This window comes from Phyllobates terribilis, unplaced genomic scaffold (genome assembly GCF_046119375.1).
Source record: "Phyllobates terribilis strain yellow unplaced genomic scaffold, ASM4611937v1 Scaffold_852__1_contigs__length_604992, whole genome shotgun sequence".
NCBI classification, from domain to species: Eukaryota; Metazoa; Chordata; class Amphibia; order Anura; family Dendrobatidae; genus Phyllobates; species Phyllobates terribilis.
Window position 1 is genome coordinate 388,281 of NW_027363612.1, and position 27,553 is coordinate 415,833.

A 27,553-nucleotide genomic window follows, 5' to 3' on the forward strand; every position below is an offset into this window, starting at 1 on the left:
ACAGCTTTAAAAAATGCATTGGCAGCAATTGTACCGATCATCTACTTTCAATGAATTATCAGCAAATTGGTGAAAGTACACCTATTAAAAAAAAAATAACAGCCTCCTCCATATCCCCTCTAGCTGTCCTGTCCATCACCAAGATAGGTGCGTTTTCTGCCATTTTAGGTAGAAGTAATGTTCAACCAATTTGCTTCTAATTTAGACAAAGTAGTAGGAAAGTTTATCAAACAAACTCTACATATGAGCTCTATCTATTTTACAATACGTGTAATATGTATTCACAAAATGTCCATTTTCTATATGTGTGAACTTCACATCTTTTTTTTTTTTAGTAAGTTTTAGTGCATGATGAGGTGGTGTTTACCTATAGGATCCACCATCTCTTGGACTGGGCACCATTGATGGTATTTATTGGGCCCCACGTTCTTAAGTAAATCTCAATATTGCTTCAAAAAGGTAGCTATGCATATACAGTTTACAGACAGAATGTTAACAAATTATCAAGAGTGTGACAACTTATCAGTGCTAAATGTGCCATAAAAAAACCCAGCATGTAAAATTCTTAGCTTTGACAAGTGACAACATATCTGGCAAAATGCATTGTAAACCAAATGTAATTTTTAGCTGCAGTAAATTTTAGACAATCAAAATGATGTTAAAATGTGTGTGTTTCTTACAGTCTAGAGGCTGCTTATTCTGATGGAGGAAAACACTGACAGCATCCTTCATGATCACTGAAAGAACTGTTCTCCTTTCTCCTGCCCCACACTGATCTATCTGATCGGTGCAGTGCAGGGGAGAAAGTCACCAGGACTTGCACGGATGTTGCGCATCCTGTGTAGCTGAAAAAACTTCTGCAAGACTAGCCCTTGGACCTCTTTATGAAAAGAAGAACGACACTCCTGATATGTGAGGTGGCATGGATAGGGTCCCAATCAAACAAAGTTGTTGATTAGCCATTGAACCTTTCAGGTCATGTGATCAGTCACATTCCTGGAAGGAATTTCAAGATGTGGTAATGTATACGATGGATGAGTGTACATATATATATATATATATATAAGTGTTTGTGTGTGTGGAGCTGCATGAGTATATAAGAGAGCTGTTGGTGTATGTAAGAAAGCTGTGTACAAGTATGTAGCAAAACAGTGCGTGTATGTAACAGAGGTGTGAGTGCATACTTCAAAGCTGTAGAAAAGCTATATGTGTTAGAACTGTGATTGTGTATGGAGGAGAGTTGTGTGTGTATTTCGGAAAATTGCGTGTGTGATAGTAGTAGAGTTGTGTGTATGCAGGAGAGATGTGTGTATGTAGGAAAGAGGGTGGAAACTTATCAATGCTATAGGACCTATGCAAGAACCTAACATGATCAAATTTGACTCATGACAATACAGCTTTAAAAAATGCATTGGCAGCAATTGTACCGATCATCTACTTTCAATGAATTATCAGCAAATTGGTGAAAGTACACCTATTAAAAAAAAAATAACAGCCTCCTCCATATCCCCTCTAGCTGTCCTGTCCATCACCAAGATAGGTGCGTTTTCTGCCATTTTAGGTAGAAGTAATGTTCAACCAATTTGCTTCTAATTTAGACAAAGTAGTAGGAAAGTTTATCAAACAAACTCTACATATGAGCTCTATCTATTTTACAATACGTGTAATATGTATTCACAAAATGTCCATTTTCTATATGTGTGAACTTCACATCTTTTTTTTTTTTAGTAAGTTTTAGTGCATGATGAGGTGGTGTTTACCTATAGGATCCACCATCTCTTGGACTGGGCACCATTGATGGTATTTATTGGGCCCCACGTTCTTAAGTAAATCTCAATATTGCTTCAAAAAGGTAGCTATGCATATACAGTTTACAGACAGAATGTTAACAAATTATCAAGAGTGTGACAACTTATCAGTGCTAAATGTGCCATAAAAAAACCCAGCATGTAAAATTCTTAGCTTTGACAAGTGACAACATATCTGGCAAAATGCATTGTAAACCAAATGTAATTTTTAGCTGCAGTAAATTTTAGACAATCAAAATGATGTTAAAATGTGTGTGTTTCTTACAGTCTAGAGGCTGCTTATTCTGATGGAGGAAAACACTGACAGCATCCTTCATGATCACTGAAAGAACTGTTCTCCTTTCTCCTGCCCCACACTGATCTATCTGATCGGTGCAGTGCAGGGGAGAAAGTCACCAGGACTTGCACGGATGTTGCGCATCCTGTGTAGCTGAAAAAACTTCTGCAAGACTAGCCCTTGGACCTCTTTATGAAAAGAAGAACGACACTCCTGATATGTGAGGTGGCATGGATAGGGTCCCAATCAAACAAAGTTGTTGATTAGCCATTGAACCTTTCAGGTCATGTGATCAGTCACATTCCTGGAAGGAATTTCAAGATGTGGTAATGTATACGATGGATGAGTGTACATATATATATATATATATATATAAGTGTTTGTGTGTGTGGAGCTGCATGAGTATATAAGAGAGCTGTTGGTGTATGTAAGAAAGCTGTGTACAAGTATGTAGCAAAACAGTGCGTGTATGTAACAGAGGTGTGAGTGCATACTTCAAAGCTGTAGAAAAGCTATATGTGTTAGAACTGTGATTGTGTATGGAGGAGAGTTGTGTGTGTATTTCGGAAAATTGCGTGTGTGATAGTAGTAGAGTTGTGTGTATGCAGGAGAGATGTGTGTATGTAGGAAAGAGGGTGGAAACTTATCAATGCTATAGGACCTATGCAAGAACCTAACATGATCAAATTTGACTCATGACAATACAGCTTTAAAAAATGCATTGGCAGCAATTGTACCGATCATCTACTTTCAATGAATTATCAGCAAATTGGTGAAAGTACACCTATTAAAAAAAAAATAACAGCCTCCTCCATATCCCCTCTAGCTGTCCTGTCCATCACCAAGATAGGTGCGTTTTCTGCCATTTTAGGTAGAAGTAATGTTCAACCAATTTGCTTCTAATTTAGACAAAGTAGTAGGAAAGTTTATCAAACAAACTCTACATATGAGCTCTATCTATTTTACAATACGTGTAATATGTATTCACAAAATGTCCATTTTCTATATGTGTGAACTTCACATCTTTTTTTTTTTTAGTAAGTTTTAGTGCATGATGAGGTGGTGTTTACCTATAGGATCCACCATCTCTTGGACTGGGCACCATTGATGGTATTTATTGGGCCCCACGTTCTTAAGTAAATCTCAATATTGCTTCAAAAAGGTAGCTATGCATATACAGTTTACAGACAGAATGTTAACAAATTATCAAGAGTGTGACAACTTATCAGTGCTAAATGTGCCATAAAAAAACCCAGCATGTAAAATTCTTAGCTTTGACAAGTGACAACATATCTGGCAAAATGCATTGTAAACCAAATGTAATTTTTAGCTGCAGTAAATTTTAGACAATCAAAATGATGTTAAAATGTGTGTGTTTCTTACAGTCTAGAGGCTGCTTATTCTGATGGAGGAAAACACTGACAGCATCCTTCATGATCACTGAAAGAACTGTTCTCCTTTCTCCTGCCCCACACTGATCTATCTGATCGGTGCAGTGCAGGGGAGAAAGTCACCAGGACTTGCACGGATGTTGCGCATCCTGTGTAGCTGAAAAAACTTCTGCAAGACTAGCCCTTGGACCTCTTTATGAAAAGAAGAACGACACTCCTGATATGTGAGGTGGCATGGATAGGGTCCCAATCAAACAAAGTTGTTGATTAGCCATTGAACCTTTCAGGTCATGTGATCAGTCACATTCCTGGAAGGAATTTCAAGATGTGGTAATGTATACGATGGATGAGTGTACATATATATATATATATATATAAGTGTTTGTGTGTGTGGAGCTGCATGAGTATATAAGAGAGCTGTTGGTGTATGTAAGAAAGCTGTGTACAAGTATGTAGCAAAACAGTGCGTGTATGTAACAGAGGTGTGAGTGCATACTTCAAAGCTGTAGAAAAGCTATATGTGTTAGAACTGTGATTGTGTATGGAGGAGAGTTGTGTGTGTATTTCGGAAAATTGCGTGTGTGATAGTAGTAGAGTTGTGTGTATGCAGGAGAGATGTGTGTATGTAGGAAAGAGGGTGGAAACTTATCAATGCTATAGGACCTATGCAAGAACCTAACATGATCAAATTTGACTCATGACAATACAGCTTTAAAAAATGCATTGGCAGCAATTGTACCGATCATCTACTTTCAATGAATTATCAGCAAATTGGTGAAAGTACACCTATTAAAAAAAAAATAACAGCCTCCTCCATATCCCCTCTAGCTGTCCTGTCCATCACCAAGATAGGTGCGTTTTCTGCCATTTTAGGTAGAAGTAATGTTCAACCAATTTGCTTCTAATTTAGACAAAGTAGTAGGAAAGTTTATCAAACAAACTCTACATATGAGCTCTATCTATTTTACAATACGTGTAATATGTATTCACAAAATGTCCATTTTCTATATGTGTGAACTTCACATCTTTTTTTTTTTTAGTAAGTTTTAGTGCATGATGAGGTGGTGTTTACCTATAGGATCCACCATCTCTTGGACTGGGCACCATTGATGGTATTTATTGGGCCCCACGTTCTTAAGTAAATCTCAATATTGCTTCAAAAAGGTAGCTATGCATATACAGTTTACAGACAGAATGTTAACAAATTATCAAGAGTGTGACAACTTATCAGTGCTAAATGTGCCATAAAAAAACCCAGCATGTAAAATTCTTAGCTTTGACAAGTGACAACATATCTGGCAAAATGCATTGTAAACCAAATGTAATTTTTAGCTGCAGTAAATTTTAGACAATCAAAATGATGTTAAAATGTGTGTGTTTCTTACAGTCTAGAGGCTGCTTATTCTGATGGAGGAAAACACTGACAGCATCCTTCATGATCACTGAAAGAACTGTTCTCCTTTCTCCTGCCCCACACTGATCTATCTGATCGGTGCAGTGCAGGGGAGAAAGTCACCAGGACTTGCACGGATGTTGCGCATCCTGTGTAGCTGAAAAAACTTCTGCAAGACTAGCCCTTGGACCTCTTTATGAAAAGAAGAACGACACTCCTGATATGTGAGGTGGCATGGATAGGGTCCCAATCAAACAAAGTTGTTGATTAGCCATTGAACCTTTCAGGTCATGTGATCAGTCACATTCCTGGAAGGAATTTCAAGATGTGGTAATGTATACGATGGATGAGTGTACATATATATATATATATATATATATAAGTGTTTGTGTGTGTGGAGCTGCATGAGTATATAAGAGAGCTGTTGGTGTATGTAAGAAAGCTGTGTACAAGTATGTAGCAAAACAGTGCGTGTATGTAACAGAGGTGTGAGTGCATACTTCAAAGCTGTAGAAAAGCTATATGTGTTAGAACTGTGTTTGTGTATGGAGGAGAGTTGTGTGTGTATTTCGGAAAATTGCGTGTGTGATAGTAGTAGAGTTGTGTGTATGCAGGAGAGATGTGTGTATGTAGGAAAGAGGGTGGAAACTTATCAATGCTATAGGACCTATGCAAGAACCTAACATGATCAAATTTGACTCATGACAATACAGCTTTAAAAAATGCATTGGCAGCAATTGTACCGATCATCTACTTTCAATGAATTATCAGCAAATTGGTGAAAGTACACCTATTAAAAAAAAAATAACAGCCTCCTCCATATCCCCTCTAGCTGTCCTGTCCATCACCAAGATAGGTGCGTTTTCTGCCATTTTAGGTAGAAGTAATGTTCAACCAATTTGCTTCTAATTTAGACAAAGTAGTAGGAAAGTTTATCAAACAAACTCTACATATGAGCTCTATCTATTTTACAATACGTGTAATATGTATTCACAAAATGTCCATTTTCTATATGTGTGAACTTCACATCTTTTTTTTTTTTAGTAAGTTTTAGTGCATGATGAGGTGGTGTTTACCTATAGGATCCACCATCTCTTGGACTGGGCACCATTGATGGTATTTATTGGGCCCCACGTTCTTAAGTAAATCTCAATATTGCTTCAAAAATGTAGCTATGCATATACAGTTTACAGACAGAATGTTAACATATTAAGCAAGAGTGTGACAACTTATCAGTGCTAAATGTGCCATAAAAAAACCCAGCATGTAAAATTCTTAGCTTTGACAAGTGACAACATATCTGGCAAAATGCATTGTAAACCAAATGTAATTTTTAGCTGCAGTAAATTTTAGACAATCAAAATGATGTTAAAATGTGTGTGTTTCTTACAGTCTAGAGGCTGCTTATTCTGATGGAGGAAAACACTGACAGCATCCTTCATGATCACTGAAAGAACTGTTCTCCTTTCTCCTGCCCCACACTGATCTATCTGATCGGTGCAGTGCAGGGGAGAAAGTCACCAGGACTTGCACGGATGTTGCGCATCCTGTGTAGCTGAAAAAACTTCTGCAAGACTAGCCCTTGGACCTCTTTATGAAAAGAAGAACGACACTCCTGATATGTGAGGTGGCATGGATAGGGTCCCAATCAAACAAAGTTGTTGATTAGCCATTGAACCTTTCAGGTCATGTGATCAGTCACATTCCTGGAAGGAATTTCAAGATGTGGTAATGTATACGATGGATGAGTGTACATATATATATATATATATATATATATATATATAAGTGTTTGTGTGTGTGGAGCTGCATGAGTATATAAGAGAGCTGTTGGTGTATGTAAGAAAGCTGTGTACAAGTATGTAGCAAAACAGTGCGTGTATGTAACAGAGGTGTGAGTGCATACTTCAAAGCTGTAGAAAAGCTATATGTGTTAGAACTGTGTTTGTGTATGGAGGAGAGTTGTGTGTGTATTTCGGAAAATTGCGTGTGTGATAGTAGTAGAGTTGTGTGTATGCAGGAGAGATGTGTGTATGTAGGAAAGAGGGTGGAAACTTATCAATGCTATAGGACCTATGCAAGAACCTAACATGATCAAATTTGACTCATGACAATACAGCTTTAAAAAATGCATTGGCAGCAATTGTACCGATCATCTACTTTCAATGAATTATCAGCAAATTGGTGAAAGTACACCTATTAAAAAAAAAATAACAGCCTCCTCCATATCCCCTCTAGCTGTCCTGTCCATCACCAAGATAGGTGCGTTTTCTGCCATTTTAGGTAGAAGTAATGTTCAACCAATTTGCTTCTAATTTAGACAAAGTAGTAGGAAAGTTTATCAAACAAACTCTACATATGAGCTCTATCTATTTTACAATACGTGTAATATGTATTCACAAAATGTCCATTTTCTATATGTGTGAACTTCACATCTTTTTTTTTTTTAGTAAGTTTTAGTGCATGATGAGGTGGTGTTTACCTATAGGATCCACCATCTCTTGGACTGGGCACCATTGATGGTATTTATTGGGCCCCACGTTCTTAAGTAAATCTCAATATTGCTTCAAAAAGGTAGCTATGCATATACAGTTTACAGACAGAATGTTAACATATTAAGCAAGAGTGTGACAACTTATCAGTGCTAAATGTGCCATAAAAAAACCCAGCATGTAAAATTCTTAGCTTTGACAAGTGACAACATATCTGGCAAAATGCATTGTAAACCAAATGTAATTTTTAGCTGCAGTAAATTTTAGACAATCAAAATGATGTTAAAATGTGTGTGTTTCTTACAGTCTAGAGGCTGCTTATTCTGATGGAGGAAAACACTGACAGCATCCTTCATGATCACTGAAAGAACTGTTCTCCTTTCTCCTGCCCCACACTGATCTATCTGATCGGTGCAGTGCAGGGGAGAAAGTCACCAGGACTTGCACGGATGTTGCGCATCCTGTGTAGCTGAAAAAACTTCTGCAAGACTAGCCCTTGGACCTCTTTATGAAAAGAAGAACGACACTCCTGATATGTGAGGTGGCATGGATAGGGTCCCAATCAAACAAAGTTGTTGATTAGCCATTGAACCTTTCAGGTCATGTGATCAGTCACATTCCTGGAAGGAATTTCAAGATGTGGTAATGTATACGATGGATGAGTGTACATATATATATATATATATATAAGTGTTTGTGTGTGTGGAGCTGCATGAGTATATAAGAGAGCTGTTGGTGTATGTAAGAAAGCTGTGTACAAGTATGTAGCAAAACAGTGCGTGTATGTAACAGAGGTGTGAGTGCATACTTCAAAGCTGTAGAAAAGCTATATGTGTTAGAACTGTGATTGTGTATGGAGGAGAGTTGTGTGTGTATTTCGGAAAATTGCGTGTGTGATAGTAGTAGAGTTGTGTGTATGCAGGAGAGATGTGTGTATGTAGGAAAGAGGGTGGAAACTTATCAATGCTATAGGACCTATGCAAGAACCTAACATGATCAAATTTGACTCATGACAATACAGCTTTAAAAAATGCATTGGCAGCAATTGTACCGATCATCTACTTTCAATGAATTATCAGCAAATTGGTGAAAGTACACCTATTAAAAAAAAAATAACAGCCTCCTCCATATCCCCTCTAGCTGTCCTGTCCATCACCAAGATAGGTGCGTTTTCTGCCATTTTAGGTAGAAGTAATGTTCAACCAATTTGCTTCTAATTTAGACAAAGTAGTAGGAAAGTTTATCAAACAAACTCTACATATGAGCTCTATCTATTTTACAATATGTGTAATATGTATTCACAAAATGTCCATTTTCTATATGTGTGAACTTCACATCTTTTTTTTTTTTAGTAAGTTTTAGTGCATGATGAGGTGGTGTTTACCTATAGGATCCACCATCTCTTGGACTGGGCACCATTGATGGTATTTATTGGGCCCCACGTTCTTAAGTAAATCTCAATATTGCTTCAAAAAGGTAGCTATGCATATACAGTTTACAGACAGAATGTTAACAAATTATCAAGAGTGTGACAACTTATCAGTGCTAAATGTGCCATAAAAAAACCCAGCATGTAAAATTCTTAGCTTTGACAAGTGACAACATATCTGGCAAAATGCATTGTAAACCAAATGTAATTTTTAGCTGCAGTAAATTTTAGACAATCAAAATGATGTTAAAATGTGTGTGTTTCTTACAGTCTAGAGGCTGCTTATTCTGATGGAGGAAAACACTGACAGCATCCTTCATGATCACTGAAAGAACTGTTCTCCTTTCTCCTGCCCCACACTGATCTATCTGATCGGTGCAGTGCAGGGGAGAAAGTCACCAGGACTTGCACGGATGTTGCGCATCCTGTGTAGCTGAAAAAACTTCTGCAAGACTAGCCCTTGGACCTCTTTATGAAAAGAAGAACGACACTCCTGATATGTGAGGTGGCATGGATAGGGTCCCAATCAAACAAAGTTGTTGATTAGCCATTGAACCTTTCAGGTCATGTGATCAGTCACATTCCTGGAAGGAATTTCAAGATGTGGTAATGTATACGATGGATGAGTGTACATATATATATATATATATATAAGTGTTTGTGTGTGTGGAGCTGCATGAGTATATAAGAGAGCTGTTGGTGTATGTAAGAAAGCTGTGTACAAGTATGTAGCAAAACAGTGCGTGTATGTAACAGAGGTGTGAGTGCATACTTCAAAGCTGTAGAAAAGCTATATGTGTTAGAACTGTGATTGTGTATGGAGGAGAGTTGTGTGTGTATTTCGGAAAATTGCGTGTGTGATAGTAGTAGAGTTGTGTGTATGCAGGAGAGATGTGTGTATGTAGGAAAGAGGGTGGAAACTTATCAATGCTATAGGACCTATGCAAGAACCTAACATGATCAAATTTGACTCATGACAATACAGCTTTAAAAAATGCATTGGCAGCAATTGTACCGATCATCTACTTTCAATGAATTATCAGCAAATTGGTGAAAGTACACCTATTAAAAAAAAAATAACAGCCTCCTCCATATCCCCTCTAGCTGTCCTGTCCATCACCAAGATAGGTGCGTTTTCTGCCATTTTAGGTAGAAGTAATGTTCAACCAATTTGCTTCTAATTTAGACAAAGTAGTAGGAAAGTTTATCAAACAAACTCTACATATGAGCTCTATCTATTTTACAATACGTGTAATATGTATTCACAAAATGTCCATTTTCTATATGTGTGAACTTCACATCTTTTTTTTTTTTAGTAAGTTTTAGTGCATGATGAGGTGGTGTTTACCTATAGGATCCACCATCTCTTGGACTGGGCACCATTGATGGTATTTATTGGGCCCCACGTTCTTAAGTAAATCTCAATATTGCTTCAAAAAGGTAGCTATGCATATACAGTTTACAGACAGAATGTTAACAAATTATCAAGAGTGTGACAACTTATCAGTGCTAAATGTGCCATAAAAAAACCCAGCATGTAAAATTCTTAGCTTTGACAAGTGACAACATATCTGGCAAAATGCATTGTAAACCAAATGTAATTTTTAGCTGCAGTAAATTTTAGACAATCAAAATGATGTTAAAATGTGTGTGTTTCTTACAGTCTAGAGGCTGCTTATTCTGATGGAGGAAAACACTGACAGCATCCTTCATGATCACTGAAAGAACTGTTCTCCTTTCTCCTGCCCCACACTGATCTATCTGATCGGTGCAGTGCAGGGGAGAAAGTCACCAGGACTTGCACGGATGTTGCGCATCCTGTGTAGCTGAAAAAACTTCTGCAAGACTAGCCCTTGGACCTCTTTATGAAAAGAAGAACGACACTCCTGATATGTGAGGTGGCATGGATAGGGTCCCAATCAAACAAAGTTGTTGATTAGCCATTGAACCTTTCAGGTCATGTGATCAGTCACATTCCTGGAAGGAATTTCAAGATGTGGTAATGTATACGATGGATGAGTGTACATATATATATATATATATATAAGTGTTTGTGTGTGTGGAGCTGCATGAGTATATAAGAGAGCTGTTGGTGTATGTAAGAAAGCTGTGTACAAGTATGTAGCAAAACAGTGCGTGTATGTAACAGAGGTGTGAGTGCATACTTCAAAGCTGTAGAAAAGCTATATGTGTTAGAACTGTGATTGTGTATGGAGGAGAGTTGTGTGTGTATTTCGGAAAATTGCGTGTGTGATAGTAGTAGAGTTGTGTGTATGCAGGAGAGATGTGTGTATGTAGGAAAGAGGGTGGAAACTTATCAATGCTATAGGACCTATGCAAGAACCTAACATGATCAAATTTGACTCATGACAATACAGCTTTAAAAAATGCATTGGCAGCAATTGTACCGATCATCTACTTTCAATGAATTATCAGCAAATTGGTGAAAGTACACCTATTAAAAAAAAAATAACAGCCTCCTCCATATCCCCTCTAGCTGTCCTGTCCATCACCAAGATAGGTGCGTTTTCTGCCATTTTAGGTAGAAGTAATGTTCAACCAATTTGCTTCTAATTTAGACAAAGTAGTAGGAAAGTTTATCAAACAAACTCTACATATGAGCTCTATCTATTTTACAATACGTGTAATATGTATTCACAAAATGTCCATTTTCTATATGTGTGAACTTCACATCTTTTTTTTTTTTAGTAAGTTTTAGTGCATGATGAGGTGGTGTTTACCTATAGGATCCACCATCTCTTGGACTGGGCACCATTGATGGTATTTATTGGGCCCCACGTTCTTAAGTAAATCTCAATATTGCTTCAAAAAGGTAGCTATGCATATACAGTTTACAGACAGAATGTTAACAAATTATCAAGAGTGTGACAACTTATCAGTGCTAAATGTGCCATAAAAAAACCCAGCATGTAAAATTCTTAGCTTTGACAAGTGACAACATATCTGGCAAAATGCATTGTAAACCAAATGTAATTTTTAGCTGCAGTAAATTTTAGACAATCAAAATGATGTTAAAATGTGTGTGTTTCTTACAGTCTAGAGGCTGCTTATTCTGATGGAGGAAAACACTGACAGCATCCTTCATGATCACTGAAAGAACTGTTCTCCTTTCTCCTGCCCCACACTGATCTATCTGATCGGTGCAGTGCAGGGGAGAAAGTCACCAGGACTTGCACGGATGTTGCGCATCCTGTGTAGCTGAAAAAACTTCTGCAAGACTAGCCCTTGGACCTCTTTATGAAAAGAAGAACGACACTCCTGATATGTGAGGTGGCATGGATAGGGTCCCAATCAAACAAAGTTGTTGATTAGCCATTGAACCTTTCAGGTCATGTGATCAGTCACATTCCTGGAAGGAATTTCAAGATGTGGTAATGTATACGATGGATGAGTGTACATATATATATATATATATATATATAAGTGTTTGTGTGTGTGGAGCTGCATGAGTATATAAGAGAGCTGTTGGTGTATGTAAGAAAGCTGTGTACAAGTATGTAGCAAAACAGTGCGTGTATGTAACAGAGGTGTGAGTGCATACTTCAAAGCTGTAGAAAAGCTATATGTGTTAGAACTGTGTTTGTGTATGGAGGAGAGTTGTGTGTGTATTTCGGAAAATTGCGTGTGTGATAGTAGTAGAGTTGTGTGTATGCAGGAGAGATGTGTGTATGTAGGAAAGAGGGTGGAAACTTATCAATGCTATAGGACCTATGCAAGAACCTAACATGATCAAATTTGACTCATGACAATACAGCTTTAAAAAATGCATTGGCAGCAATTGTACCGATCATCTACTTTCAATGAATTATCAGCAAATTGGTGAAAGTACACCTATTAAAAAAAAAATAACAGCCTCCTCCATATCCCCTCTAGCTGTCCTGTCCATCACCAAGATAGGTGCGTTTTCTGCCATTTTAGGTAGAAGTAATGTTCAACCAATTTGCTTCTAATTTAGACAAAGTAGTAGGAAAGTTTATCAAACAAACTCTACATATGAGCTCTATCTATTTTACAATACGTGTAATATGTATTCACAAAATGTCCATTTTCTATATGTGTGAACTTCACATCTTTTTTTTTTTTAGTAAGTTTTAGTGCATGATGAGGTGGTGTTTACCTATAGGATCCACCATCTCTTGGACTGGGCACCATTGATGGTATTTATTGGGCCCCACGTTCTTAAGTAAATCTCAATATTGCTTCAAAAATGTAGCTATGCATATACAGTTTACAGACAGAATGTTAACATATTAAGCAAGAGTGTGACAACTTATCAGTGCTAAATGTGCCATAAAAAAACCCAGCATGTAAAATTCTTAGCTTTGACAAGTGACAACATATCTGGCAAAATGCATTGTAAACCAAATGTAATTTTTAGCTGCAGTAAATTTTAGACAATCAAAATGATGTTAAAATGTGTGTGTTTCTTACAGTCTAGAGGCTGCTTATTCTGATGGAGGAAAACACTGACAGCATCCTTCATGATCACTGAAAGAACTGTTCTCCTTTCTCCTGCCCCACACTGATCTATCTGATCGGTGCAGTGCAGGGGAGAAAGTCACCAGGACTTGCACGGATGTTGCGCATCCTGTGTAGCTGAAAAAACTTCTGCAAGACTAGCCCTTGGACCTCTTTATGAAAAGAAGAACGACACTCCTGATATGTGAGGTGGCATGGATAGGGTCCCAATCAAACAAAGTTGTTGATTAGCCATTGAACCTTTCAGGTCATGTGATCAGTCACATTCCTGGAAGGAATTTCAAGATGTGGTAATGTATACGATGGATGAGTGTACATATATATATATATATATATAAGTGTTTGTGTGTGTGGAGCTGCATGAGTATATAAGAGAGCTGTTGGTGTATGTAAGAAAGCTGTGTACAAGTATGTAGCAAAACAGTGCGTGTATGTAACAGAGGTGTGAGTGCATACTTCAAAGCTGTAGAAAAGCTATATGTGTTAGAACTGTGATTGTGTATGGAGGAGAGTTGTGTGTGTATTTCGGAAAATTGCGTGTGTGATAGTAGTAGAGTTGTGTGTATGCAGGAGAGATGTGTGTATGTAGGAAAGAGGGTGGAAACTTATCAATGCTATAGGACCTATGCAAGAACCTAACATGATCAAATTTGACTCATGACAATACAGCTTTAAAAAATGCATTGGCAGCAATTGTACCGATCATCTACTTTCAATGAATTATCAGCAAATTGGTGAAAGTACACCTATTAAAAAAAAAATAACAGCCTCCTCCATATCCCCTCTAGCTGTCCTGTCCATCACCAAGATAGGTGCGTTTTCTGCCATTTTAGGTAGAAGTAATGTTCAACCAATTTGCTTCTAATTTAGACAAAGTAGTAGGAAAGTTTATCAAACAAACTCTACATATGAGCTCTATCTATTTTACAATACGTGTAATATGTATTCACAAAATGTCCATTTTCTATATGTGTGAACTTCACATCTTTTTTTTTTTTAGTAAGTTTTAGTGCATGATGAGGTGGTGTTTACCTATAGGATCCACCATCTCTTGGACTGGGCACCATTGATGGTATTTATTGGGCCCCACGTTCTTAAGTAAATCTCAATATTGCTTCAAAAAGGTAGCTATGCATATACAGTTTACAGACAGAATGTTAACAAATTATCAAGAGTGTGACAACTTATCAGTGCTAAATGTGCCATAAAAAAACCCAGCATGTAAAATTCTTAGCTTTGACAAGTGACAACATATCTGGCAAAATGCATTGTAAACCAAATGTAATTTTTAGCTGCAGTAAATTTTAGACAATCAAAATGATGTTAAAATGTGTGTGTTTCTTACAGTCTAGAGGCTGCTTATTCTGATGGAGGAAAACACTGACAGCATCCTTCATGATCACTGAAAGAACTGTTCTCCTTTCTCCTGCCCCACACTGATCTATCTGATCGGTGCAGTGCAGGGGAGAAAGTCACCAGGACTTGCACGGATGTTGCGCATCCTGTGTAGCTGAAAAAACTTCTGCAAGACTAGCCCTTGGACCTCTTTATGAAAAGAAGAACGACACTCCTGATATGTGAGGTGGCATGGATAGGGTCCCAATCAAACAAAGTTGTTGATTAGCCATTGAACCTTTCAGGTCATGTGATCAGTCACATTCCTGGAAGGAATTTCAAGATGTGGTAATGTATACGATGGATGAGTGTACATATATATATATATATATATAAGTGTTTGTGTGTGTGGAGCTGCATGAGTATATAAGAGAGCTGTTGGTGTATGTAAGAAAGCTGTGTACAAGTATGTAGCAAAACAGTGCGTGTATGTAACAGAGGTGTGAGTGCATACTTCAAAGCTGTAGAAAAGCTATATGTGTTAGAACTGTGATTGTGTATGGAGGAGAGTTGTGTGTGTATTTCGGAAAATTGCGTGTGTGATAGTAGTAGAGTTGTGTGTATGCAGGAGAGATGTGTGTATGTAGGAAAGAGGGTGGAAACTTATCAATGCTATAGGACCTATGCAAGAACCTAACATGATCAAATTTGACTCATGACAATACAGCTTTAAAAAATGCATTGGCAGCAATTGTACCGATCATCTACTTTCAATGAATTATCAGCAAATTGGTGAAAGTACACCTATTAAAAAAAAAATAACAGCCTCCTCCATATCCCCTCTAGCTGTCCTGTCCATCACCAAGATAGGTGCGTTTTCTGCCATTTTAGGTAGAAGTAATGTTCAACCAATTTGCTTCTAATTTAGACAAAGTAGTAGGAAAGTTTATCAAACAAACTCTACATATGAGCTCTATCTATTTTACAATACGTGTAATATGTATTCACAAAATGTCCATTTTCTATATGTGTGAACTTCACATCTTTTTTTTTTTTAGTAAGTTTTAGTGCATGATGAGGTGGTGTTTACCTATAGGATCCACCATCTCTTGGACTGGGCACCATTGATGGTATTTATTGGGCCCCACGTTCTTAAGTAAATCTCAATATTGCTTCAAAAAGGTAGCTATGCATATACAGTTTACAGACAGAATGTTAACAAATTATCAAGAGTGTGACAACTTATCAGTGCTAAATGTGCCATAAAAAAACCCAGCATGTAAAATTCTTAGCTTTGACAAGTGACAACATATCTGGCAAAATGCATTGTAAACCAAATGTAATTTTTAGCTGCAGTAAATTTTAGACAATCAAAATGATGTTAAAATGTGTGTGTTTCTTACAGTCTAGAGGCTGCTTATTCTGATGGAGGAAAACACTGACAGCATCCTTCATGATCACTGAAAGAACTGTTCTCCTTTCTCCTGCCCCACACTGATCTATCTGATCGGTGCAGTGCAGGGGAGAAAGTCACCAGGACTTGCACGGATGTTGCGCATCCTGTGTAGCTGAAAAAACTTCTGCAAGACTAGCCCTTGGACCTCTTTATGAAAAGAAGAACGACACTCCTGATATGTGAGGTGGCATGGATAGGGTCCCAATCAAACAAAGTTGTTGATTAGCCATTGAACCTTTCAGGTCATGTGATCAGTCACATTCCTGGAAGGAATTTCAAGATGTGGTAATGTATACGATGGATGAGTGTACATATATATATATATATATATATATAAGTGTTTGTGTGTGTGGAGCTGCATGAGTATATAAGAGAGCTGTTGGTGTATGTAAGAAAGCTGTGTACAAGTATGTAGCAAAACAGTGCGTGTATGTAACAGAGGTGTGAGTGCATACTTCAAAGCTGTAGAAAAGCTATATGTGTTAGAACTGTGTTTGTGTATGGAGGAGAGTTGTGTGTGTATTTCGGAAAATTGCGTGTGTGATAGTAGTAGAGTTGTGTGTATGCAGGAGAGATGTGTGTATGTAGGAAAGAGGGTGGAAACTTATCAATGCTATAGGACCTATGCAAGAACCTAACATGATCAAATTTGACTCATGACAATACAGCTTTAAAAAATGCATTGGCAGCAATTGTACCGATCATCTACTTTCAATGAATTATCAGCAAATTGGTGAAAGTACACCTATTAAAAAAAAAATAACAGCCTCCTCCATATCCCCTCTAGCTGTCCTGTCCATCACCAAGATAGGTGCGTTTTCTGCCATTTTAGGTAGAAGTAATGTTCAACCAATTTGCTTCTAATTTAGACAAAGTAGTAGGAAAGTTTATCAAACAAACTCTACATATGAGCTCTATCTATTTTACAATACGTGTAATATGTATTCACAAAATGTCCATTTTCTATATGTGTGAACTTCACATCTTTTTTTTTTTTAGTAAGTTTTAGTGCATGATGAGGTGGTGTTTACCTATAGGATCCACCATCTCTTGGACTGGGCACCATTGATGGTATTTATTGGGCCCCACGTTCTTAAGTAAATCTCAATATTGCTTCAAAAATGTAGCTATGCATATACAGTTTACAGACAGAATGTTAACATATTAAGCAAGAGTGTGACAACTTATCAGTGCTAAATGTGCCATAAAAAAACCCAGCATGTAAAATTCTTAGCTTTGACAAGTGACAACATATCTGGCAAAATGCATTGTAAACCAAATGTAATTTTTAGCTGCAGTAAATTTTAGACAATCAAAATGATGTTAAAATGTGTGTGTTTCTTACAGTCTAGAGGCTGCTTATTCTGATGGAGGAAAACACTGACAGCATCCTTCATGATCACTGAAAGAACTGTTCTCCTTTCTCCTGCCCCACACTGATCTATCTGATCGGTGCAGTGCAGGGGAGAAAGTCACCAGGACTTGCACGGATGTTGCGCATCCTGTGTAGCTGAAAAAACTTCTGCAAGACTAGCCCTTGGACCTCTTTATGAAAAGAAGAACGACACTCCTGATATGTGAGGTGGCATGGATAGGGTCCCAATCAAACAAAGTTGTTGATTAGCCATTGAACCTTTCAGGTCATGTGATCAGTCACATTCCTGGAAGGAATTTCAAGATGTGGTAATGTATACGATGGATGAGTGTACATATATATATATATATATATATATATATAAGTGTTTGTGTGTGTGGAGCTGCATGAGTATATAAGAGAGCTGTTGGTGTATGTAAGAAAGCTGTGTACAAGTATGTAGCAAAACAGTGCGTGTATGTAACAGAGGTGTGAGTGCATACTTCAAAGCTGTAGAAAAGCTATATGTGTTAGAACTGTGTTTGTGTATGGAGGAGAGTTGTGTGTGTATTTCGGAAAATTGCGTGTGTGATAGTAGTAGAGTTGTGTGTATGCAGGAGAGATGTGTGTATGTAGGAAAGAGGGTGGAAACTTATCAATGCTATAGGACCTATGCAAGAACCTAACATGATCAAATTTGACTCATGACAATACAGCTTTAAAAAATGCATTGGCAGCAATTGTACCGATCATCTACTTTCAATGAATTATCAGCAAATTGGTGAAAGTACACCTATTAAAAAAAAAATAACAGCCTCCTCCATATCCCCTCTAGCTGTCCTGTCCATCACCAAGATAGGTGCGTTTTCTGCCATTTTAGGTAGAAGTAATGTTCAACCAATTTGCTTCTAATTTAGACAAAGTAGTAGGAAAGTTTATCAAACAAACTCTACATATGAGCTCTATCTATTTTACAATACGTGTAATATGTATTCACAAAATGTCCATTTTCTATATGTGTGAACTTCACATCTTTTTTTTTTTTAGTAAGTTTTAGTGCATGATGAGGTGGTGTTTACCTATAGGATCCACCATCTCTTGGACTGGGCACCATTGATGGTATTTATTGGGCCCCACGTTCTTAAGTAAATCTCAATATTGCTTCAAAAAGGTAGCTATGCATATACAGTTTACAGACAGAATGTTAACATATTAAGCAAGAGTGTGACAACTTATCAGTGCTAAATGTGCCATAAAAAAACCCAGCATGTAAAATTCTTAGCTTTGACAAGTGACAACATATCTGGCAAAATGCATTGTAAACCAAATGTAATTTTTAGCTGCAGTAAATTTTAGACAATCAAAATGATGTTAAAATGTGTGTGTTTCTTACAGTCTAGAGGCTGCTTATTCTGATGGAGGAAAACACTGACAGCATCCTTCATGATCACTGAAAGAACTGTTCTCCTTTCTCCTGCCCCACACTGATCTATCTGATCGGTGCAGTGCAGGGGAGAAAGTCACCAGGACTTGCACGGATGTTGCGCATCCTGTGTAGCTGAAAAAACTTCTGCAAGACTAGCCCTTGGACCTCTTTATGAAAAGAAGAACGACACTCCTGATATGTGAGGTGGCATGGATAGGGTCCCAATCAAACAAAGTTGTTGATTAGCCATTGAACCTTTCAGGTCATGTGATCAGTCACATTCCTGGAAGGAATTTCAAGATGTGGTAATGTATACGATGGATGAGTGTACATATATATATATATATATATATAAGTGTTTGTGTGTGTGGAGCTGCATGAGTATATAAGAGAGCTGTTGGTGTATGTAAGAAAGCTGTGTACAAGTATGTAGCAAAACAGTGCGTGTATGTAACAGAGGTGTGAGTGCATACTTCAAAGCTGTAGAAAAGCTATATGTGTTAGAACTGTGATTGTGTATGGAGGAGAGTTGTGTGTGTATTTCGGAAAATTGCGTGTGTGATAGTAGTAGAGTTGTGTGTATGCAGGAGAGATGTGTGTATGTAGGAAAGAGGGTGGAAACTTATCAATGCTATAGGACCTATGCAAGAACCTAACATGATCAAATTTGACTCATGACAATACAGCTTTAAAAAATGCATTGGCAGCAATTGTACCGATCATCTACTTTCAATGAATTATCAGCAAATTGGTGAAAGTACACCTATTAAAAAAAAAATAACAGCCTCCTCCATATCCCCTCTAGCTGTCCTGTCCATCACCAAGATAGGTGCGTTTTCTGCCATTTTAGGTAGAAGTAATGTTCAACCAATTTGCTTCTAATTTAGACAAAGTAGTAGGAAAGTTTATCAAACAAACTCTACATATGAGCTCTATCTATTTTACAATATGTGTAATATGTATTCACAAAATGTCCATTTTCTATATGTGTGAACTTCACATCTTTTTTTTTTTTAGTAAGTTTTAGTGCATGATGAGGTGGTGTTTACCTATAGGATCCACCATCTCTTGGACTGGGCACCATTGATGGTATTTATTGGGCCCCACGTTCTTAAGTAAATCTCAATATTGCTTCAAAAAGGTAGCTATGCATATACAGTTTACAGACAGAATGTTAACAAATTATCAAGAGTGTGACAACTTATCAGTGCTAAATGTGCCATAAAAAAACCCAGCATGTAAAATTCTTAGCTTTGACAAGTGACAACATATCTGGCAAAATGCATTGTAAACCAAATGTAATTTTTAGCTGCAGTAAATTTTAGACAATCAAAATGATGTTAAAATGTGTGTGTTTCTTACAGTCTAGAGGCTGCTTATTCTGATGGAGGAAAACACTGACAGCATCCTTCATGATCACTGAAAGAACTGTTCTCCTTTCTCCTGCCCCACACTGATCTATCTGATCGGTGCAGTGCAGGGGAGAAAGTCACCAGGACTTGCACGGATGTTGCGCATCCTGTGTAGCTGAAAAAACTTCTGCAAGACTAGCCCTTGGACCTCTTTATGAAAAGAAGAACGACACTCCTGATATGTGAGGTGGCATGGATAGGGTCCCAATCAAACAAAGTTGTTGATTAGCCATTGAACCTTTCAGGTCATGTGATCAGTCACATTCCTGGAAGGAATTTCAAGATGTGGTAATGTATACGATGGATGAGTGTACATATATATATATATATATATATATAAGTGTTTGTGTGTGTGGAGCTGCATGAGTATATAAGAGAGCTGTTGGTGTATGTAAGAAAGCTGTGTACAAGTATGTAGCAAAACAGTGCGTGTATGTAACAGAGGTGTGAGTGCATACTTCAAAGCTGTAGAAAAGCTATATGTGTTAGAACTGTGTTTGTGTATGGAGGAGAGTTGTGTGTGTATTTCGGAAAATTGCGTGTGTGATAGTAGTAGAGTTGTGTGTATGCAGGAGAGATGTGTGTATGTAGGAAAGAGGGTGGAAACTTATCAATGCTATAGGACCTATGCAAGAACCTAACATGATCAAATTTGACTCATGACAATACAGCTTTAAAAAATGCATTGGCAGCAATTGTACCGATCATCTACTTTCAATGAATTATCAGCAAATTGGTGAAAGTACACCTATTAAAAAAAAAATAACAGCCTCCTCCATATCCCCTCTAGCTGTCCTGTCCATCACCAAGATAGGTGCGTTTTCTGCCATTTTAGGTAGAAGTAATGTTCAACCAATTTGCTTCTAATTTAGACAAAGTAGTAGGAAAGTTTATCAAACAAACTCTACATATGAGCTCTATCTATTTTACAATACGTGTAATATGTATTCACAAAATGTCCATTTTCTATATGTGTGAACTTCACATCTTTTTTTTTTTTAGTAAGTTTTAGTGCATGATGAGGTGGTGTTTACCTATAGGATCCACCATCTCTTGGACTGGGCACCATTGATGGTATTTATTGGGCCCCACGTTCTTAAGTAAATCTCAATATTGCTTCAAAAATGTAGCTATGCATATACAGTTTACAGACAGAATGTTAACATATTAAGCAAGAGTGTGACAACTTATCAGTGCTAAATGTGCCATAAAAAAACCCAGCATGTAAAATTCTTAGCTTTGACAAGTGACAACATATCTGGCAAAATGCATTGTAAACCAAATGTAATTTTTAGCTGCAGTAAATTTTAGACAATCAAAATGATGTTAAAATGTGTGTGTTTCTTACAGTCTAGAGGCTGCTTATTCTGATGGAGGAAAACACTGACAGCATCCTTCATGATCACTGAAAGAACTGTTCTCCTTTCTCCTGCCCCACACTGATCTATCTGATCGGTGCAGTGCAGGGGAGAAAGTCACCAGGACTTGCACGGATGTTGCGCATCCTGTGTAGCTGAAAAAACTTCTGCAAGACTAGCCCTTGGACCTCTTTATGAAAAGAAGAACGACACTCCTGATATGTGAGGTGGCATGGATAGGGTCCCAATCAAACAAAGTTGTTGATTAGCCATTGAACCTTTCAGGTCATGTGATCAGTCACATTCCTGGAAGGAATTTCAAGATGTGGTAATGTATACGATGGATGAGTGTACATATATATATATATATATATATATATATAAGTGTTTGTGTGTGTGGAGCTGCATGAGTATATAAGAGAGCTGTTGGTGTATGTAAGAAAGCTGTGTACAAGTATGTAGCAAAACAGTGCGTGTATGTAACAGAGGTGTGAGTGCATACTTCAAAGCTGTAGAAAAGCTATATGTGTTAGAACTGTGTTTGTGTATGGAGGAGAGTTGTGTGTGTATTTCGGAAAATTGCGTGTGTGATAGTAGTAGAGTTGTGTGTATGCAGGAGAGATGTGTGTATGTAGGAAAGAGGGTGGAAACTTATCAATGCTATAGGACCTATGCAAGAACCTAACATGATCAAATTTGACTCATGACAATACAGCTTTAAAAAATGCATTGGCAGCAATTGTACCGATCATCTACTTTCAATGAATTATCAGCAAATTGGTGAAAGTACACCTATTAAAAAAAAAATAACAGCCTCCTCCATATCCCCTCTAGCTGTCCTGTCCATCACCAAGATAGGTGCGTTTTCTGCCATTTTAGGTAGAAGTAATGTTCAACCAATTTGCTTCTAATTTAGACAAAGTAGTAGGAAAGTTTATCAAACAAACTCTACATATGAGCTCTATCTATTTTACAATACGTGTAATATGTATTCACAAAATGTCCATTTTCTATATGTGTGAACTTCACATCTTTTTTTTTTTTAGTAAGTTTTAGTGCATGATGAGGTGGTGTTTACCTATAGGATCCACCATCTCTTGGACTGGGCACCATTGATGGTATTTATTGGGCCCCACGTTCTTAAGTAAATCTCAATATTGCTTCAAAAAGGTAGCTATGCATATACAGTTTACAGACAGAATGTTAACATATTAAGCAAGAGTGTGACAACTTATCAGTGCTAAATGTGCCATAAAAAAACCCAGCATGTAAAATTCTTAGCTTTGACAAGTGACAACATATCTGGCAAAATGCATTGTAAACCAAATGTAATTTTTAGCTGCAGTAAATTTTAGACAATCAAAATGATGTTAAAATGTGTGTGTTTCTTACAGTCTAGAGGCTGCTTATTCTGATGGAGGAAAACACTGACAGCATCCTTCATGATCACTGAAAGAACTGTTCTCCTTTCTCCTGCCCCACACTGATCTATCTGATCGGTGCAGTGCAGGGGAGAAAGTCACCAGGACTTGCACGGATGTTGCGCATCCTGTGTAGCTGAAAAAACTTCTGCAAGACTAGCCCTTGGACCTCTTTATGAAAAGAAGAACGACACTCCTGATATGTGAGGTGGCATGGATAGGGTCCCAATCAAACAAAGTTGTTGATTAGCCATTGAACCTTTCAGGTCATGTGATCAGTCACATTCCTGGAAGGAATTTCAAGATGTGGTAATGTATACGATGGATGAGTGTACATATATATATATATATATATATAAGTGTTTGTGTGTGTGGAGCTGCATGAGTATATAAGAGAGCTGTTGGTGTATGTAAGAAAGCTGTGTACAAGTATGTAGCAAAACAGTGCGTGTATGTAACAGAGGTGTGAGTGCATACTTCAAAGCTGTAGAAAAGCTATATGTGTTAGAACTGTGATTGTGTATGGAGGAGAGTTGTGTGTGTATTTCGGAAAATTGCGTGTGTGATAGTAGTAGAGTTGTGTGTATGCAGGAGAGATGTGTGTATGTAGGAAAGAGGGTGGAAACTTATCAATGCTATAGGACCTATGCAAGAACCTAACATGATCAAATTTGACTCATGACAATACAGCTTTAAAAAATGCATTGGCAGCAATTGTACCGATCATCTACTTTCAATGAATTATCAGCAAATTGGTGAAAGTACACCTATTAAAAAAAAAATAACAGCCTCCTCCATATCCCCTCTAGCTGTCCTGTCCATCACCAAGATAGGTGCGTTTTCTGCCATTTTAGGTAGAAGTAATGTTCAACCAATTTGCTTCTAATTTAGACAAAGTAGTAGGAAAGTTTATCAAACAAACTCTACATATGAGCTCTATCTATTTTACAATATGTGTAATATGTATTCACAAAATGTCCATTTTCTATATGTGTGAACTTCACATCTTTTTTTTTTTTAGTAAGTTTTAGTGCATGATGAGGTGGTGTTTACCTATAGGATCCACCATCTCTTGGACTGGGCACCATTGATGGTATTTATTGGGCCCCACGTTCTTAAGTAAATCTCAATATTGCTTCAAAAAGGTAGCTATGCATATACAGTTTACAGACAGAATGTTAACAAATTATCAAGAGTGTGACAACTTATCAGTGCTAAATGTGCCATAAAAAAACCCAGCATGTAAAATTCTTAGCTTTGACAAGTGACAACATATCTGGCAAAATGCATTGTAAACCAAATGTAATTTTTAGCTGCAGTAAATTTTAGACAATCAAAATGATGTTAAAATGTGTGTGTTTCTTACAGTCTAGAGGCTGCTTATTCTGATGGAGGAAAACACTGACAGCATCCTTCATGATCACTGAAAGAACTGTTCTCCTTTCTCCTGCCCCACACTGATCTATCTGATCGGTGCAGTGCAGGGGAGAAAGTCACCAGGACTTGCACGGATGTTGCGCATCCTGTGTAGCTGAAAAAACTTCTGCAAGACTAGCCCTTGGACCTCTTTATGAAAAGAAGAACGACACTCCTGATATGTGAGGTGGCATGGATAGGGTCCCAATCAAACAAAGTTGTTGATTAGCCATTGAACCTTTCAGGTCATGTGATCAGTCACATTCCTGGAAGGAATTTCAAGATGTGGTAATGTATACGATGGATGAGTGTACATATATATATATATATATATATATATATAAGTGTTTGTGTGTGTGGAGCTGCATGAGTATATAAGAGAGCTGTTGGTGTATGTAAGAAAGCTGTGTACAAGTATGTAGCAAAACAGTGCGTGTATGTAACAGAGGTGTGAGTGCATACTTCAAAGCTGTAGAAAAGCTATATGTGTTAGAACTGTGTTTGTGTATGGAGGAGAGTTGTGTGTGTATTTCGGAAAATTGCGTGTGTGATAGTAGTAGAGTTGTGTGTATGCAGGAGAGATGTGTGTATGTAGGAAAGAGGGTGGAAACTTATCAATGCTATAGGACCTATGCAAGAACCTAACATGATCAAATTTGACTCATGACAATACAGCTTTAAAAAATGCATTGGCAGCAATTGTACCGATCATCTACTTTCAATGAATTATCAGCAAATTGGTGAAAGTACACCTATTAAAAAAAAAATAACAGCCTCCTCCATATCCCCTCTAGCTGTCCTGTCCATCACCAAGATAGGTGCGTTTTCTGCCATTTTAGGTAGAAGTAATGTTCAACCAATTTGCTTCTAATTTAGACAAAGTAGTAGGAAAGTTTATCAAACAAACTCTACATATGAGCTCTATCTATTTTACAATACGTGTAATATGTATTCACAAAATGTCCATTTTCTATATGTGTGAACTTCACATCTTTTTTTTTTTTAGTAAGTTTTAGTGCATGATGAGGTGGTGTTTACCTATAGGATCCACCATCTCTTGGACTGGGCACCATTGATGGTATTTATTGGGCCCCACGTTCTTAAGTAAATCTCAATATTGCTTCAAAAAGGTAGCTATGCATATACAGTTTACAGACAGAATGTTAACATATTAAGCAAGAGTGTGACAACTTATCAGTGCTAAATGTGCCATAAAAAAACCCAGCATGTAAAATTCTTAGCTTTGACAAGTGACAACATATCTGGCAAAATGCATTGTAAACCAAATGTAATTTTTAGCTGCAGTAAATTTTAGACAATCAAAATGATGTTAAAATGTGTGTGTTTCTTACAGTCTAGAGGCTGCTTATTCTGATGGAGGAAAACACTGACAGCATCCTTCATGATCACTGAAAGAACTGTTCTCCTTTCTCCTGCCCCACACTGATCTATCTGATCGGTGCAGTGCAGGGGAGAAAGTCACCAGGACTTGCACGGATGTTGCGCATCCTGTGTAGCTGAAAAAACTTCTGCAAGACTAGCCCTTGGACCTCTTTATGAAAAGAAGAACGACACTCCTGATATGTGAGGTGGCATGGATAGGGTCCCAATCAAACAAAGTTGTTGATTAGCCATTGAACCTTTCAGGTCATGTGATCAGTCACATTCCTGGAAGGAATTTCAAGATGTGGTAATGTATACGATGGATGAGTGTACATATATATATATATATATATAAGTGTTTGTGTGTGTGGAGCTGCATGAGTATATAAGAGAGCTGTTGGTGTATGTAAGAAAGCTGTGTACAAGTATGTAGCAAAACAGTGCGTGTATGTAACAGAGGTGTGAGTGCATACTTCAAAGCTGTAGAAAAGCTATATGTGTTAGAACTGTGATTGTGTATGGAGGAGAGTTGTGTGTGTATTTCGGAAAATTGCGTGTGTGATAGTAGTAGAGTTGTGTGTATGCAGGAGAGATGTGTGTATGTAGGAAAGAGGGTGGAAACTTATCAATGCTATAGGACCTATGCAAGAACCTAACATGATCAAATTTGACTCATGACAATACAGCTTTAAAAAATGCATTGGCAGCAATTGTACCGATCATCTACTTTCAATGAATTATCAGCAAATTGGTGAAAGTACACCTATTAAAAAAAAAATAACAGCCTCCTCCATATCCCCTCTAGCTGTCCTGTCCATCACCAAGATAGGTGCGTTTTCTGCCATTTTAGGTAGAAGTAATGTTCAACCAATTTGCTTCTAATTTAGACAAAGTAGTAGGAAAGTTTATCAAACAAACTCTACATATGAGCTCTATCTATTTTACAATATGTGTAATATGTATTCACAAAATGTCCATTTTCTATATGTGTGAACTTCACATCTTTTTTTTTTTTAGTAAGTTTTAGTGCATGATGAGGTGGTGTTTACCTATAGGATCCACCATCTCTTGGACTGGGCACCATTGATGGTATTTATTGGGCCCCACGTTCTTAAGTAAATCTCAATATTGCTTCAAAAAGGTAGCTATGCATATACAGTTTACAGACAGAATGTTAACAAATTATCAAGAGTGTGACAACTTATCAGTGCTAAATGTGCCATAAAAAAACCCAGCATGTAAAATTCTTAGCTTTGACAAGTGACAACATATCTGGCAAAATGCATTGTAAACCAAATGTAATTTTTAGCTGCAGTAAATTTTAGACAATCAAAATGATGTTAAAATGTGTGTGTTTCTTACAGTCTAGAGGCTGCTTATTCTGATGGAGGAAAACACTGACAGCATCCTTCATGATCACTGAAAGAACTGTTCTCCTTTCTCCTGCCCCACACTGATCTATCTGATCGGTGCAGTGCAGGGGAGAAAGTCACCAGGACTTGCACGGATGTTGCGCATCCTGTGTAGCTGAAAAAACTTCTGCAAGACTAGCCCTTGGACCTCTTTATGAAAAGAAGAACGACACTCCTGATATGTGAGGTGGCATGGATAGGGTCCCAATCAAACAAAGTTGTTGATTAGCCATTGAACCTTTCAGGTCATGTGATCAGTCACATTCCTGGAAGGAATTTCAAGATGTGGT